The sequence below is a fragment of the Hoplias malabaricus genome, chromosome 10 (genome assembly GCF_029633855.1).
Source record: "Hoplias malabaricus isolate fHopMal1 chromosome 10, fHopMal1.hap1, whole genome shotgun sequence".
NCBI classification, from domain to species: Eukaryota; Metazoa; Chordata; class Actinopteri; order Characiformes; family Erythrinidae; genus Hoplias; species Hoplias malabaricus.
In genome coordinates, this window is record NC_089809.1 from 34545818 (window position 1) to 34547975 (window position 2158).

Consider the following 2158-nt stretch of genomic DNA (forward strand, 5'->3'; position numbering starts at 1 on the left):
ATGGTGAATTTGTTTTAAGAATCATTTCATTCAAAATATTAGTCGTGACTGCAGAATGCATGTTTAAAGAATGGACAAATCTCTTTTAAAACTTGCTAGACGTGAAATATTAAACTTAAATATGCAGTGTTTAATGTCATTTCTTTCTTTCCAGGATATAGGACTTCAGGAAGAGTATAAAGTAGGGAATCATCAGTGTAAGGAAAGAGAGGGATTTGGCAGGGCATTCTCAGGAGGCAAGCAGAGTAACATGATGTTCCATGAAGGCAAAGGTTAGTTTCAGATAAAGTAGCACATGTTCATTTTGAACAAGAAGAAACACTTTTATTAGGGAAATTACTTCTCTGGATTTGACCCATCCGTGGTAGTGAACACATAAAACATGCTAGTGAACAATTCTTCACAAACACTAGGGGCAGTGAACACACACACAACTGGAGCAAGGGTCTTCCAACCACCTCGGCGCCCGGGGAGCAGTTTGGGGGTTAGGTGCTTTACTCAAGGGCACTTCAGCCGTGAATGGACTTTTCTTTGCAGGTCCCTGGAACTGAACCAGCTACCCCCCAGCCGCTAGCTTGCTTCTCTAACCTCAAAGCCACGGCTGCCCCCCGTGAAGGTTATTATACCAGTGACCAATTAGTTCAGCTCATTCTCAGATATAGAATACAACCCATTAGAACCCACAAGATATCATTTGACATAAATGTCCAAACAAAATAAGAAAATGAATTAGATTAAAGCTTAAGTCTGTTATTTATATATAATATTTTTATAGCATTTTTTATGGGTTTAATTTGTAAAGGCTTTTAAAATTTATTACAGTTCAAAGAGTTCCACCGAACACAGAAACCCATGACAAATCCAGATTCGTAATCATAATTAATAAGAGTTGTTTTTGCTGGATTGCATTCAAAGGAATTCATAAGAAAATGCTTTATAAAAAGCTTTATAGTCCTATACAATATTACAACAAATATTGACATCTACACTTACACTGTTGTTCTAAATATACCATTTTTATTGAGAATATATTTATCACAGGCTAAATGTAACTAACAAGAACAACAAGACTTGTCTCTAAAGAGGTAAGTAGACATCAACTGTGTGTATAGGGTCAAACATTCAGGGTTGGGTTTCCCAAAAGCATATTGGAATAAGATTTATTCCCAGGGGATTAAAAGAAGAAAAAAAACATAGGTTTTATATATGTTTATATGTAATATCATTCATTCATTGTCTGTAAACGCTTCAGGGTCGTGGGTCGGTCTGGAGCCCACCCGGAATCACGGCACAGGGCAAGAACACACCCTGGAGGCGGCTATAATATTAAGTGTGATAATTATTTTTTTTTAATGTTCTAATTTTGTGACTAAACATGGCTTTCGCATATAGTGAAATGTTGATTTTAAGGCATATACCAACTAAAAGTACCGTTCTGAAATCTTTAGATGTGTAGTATTGGTAAGCAATCCGATTTTGTCAATTACATTTCTATGCGGTCCTTTTAAATACTTTAGCCTGTGATAGTGTTTCACAAAAAGACCAGACGTATCTCAGCTGTAAGAGTAGTTTCTTTCGTGTTTGCTGTTAATAAGTTTTCTACTGGAGGTCCCACTGTGTTTTCTGAAATATCTCCACATCCAGATACAGATAGTTGTTGACTGATTGTGATAAACCTAAACTAAAATAAGTATTGGGGCTTAATCAGGTTTGATGTGGTGAGAGGTAATATTTTCACCAAGAGCTATCAGGAAGTGAAAGTGCTTGTGACTACCAGGGAATCAAAACAGATAACAGATGTAAAGGAGAGAAGAGAGAAAAATAGTTTTTTTTTCTTTTTTTTTTTCTTTTTTTTAATTTAAAGAGGAAAAAATGGGGAACAGTGGGATATAGAATCCCAACAGGACAGTGTTCTCCAGACAACTGGAAAACAGAAAAGATAAAACCCAATGTTTAAACAGCGCAAAAGTAAGCAAGAGCTTCTTTTGAAGAAGGAAATACCAATTACCAGCAAGGTCTGGCTTTTACAAACTCAAGACTCTGAGCTGAAGACAGACTGAAGGCTTAATAAATAAATTGTCTCTAAAGAGGTAAGTAGACATCAATACTATCAATCAAGACATCAGTAGACATCCCCAGCTGTTGTCAGTCGTGCTGA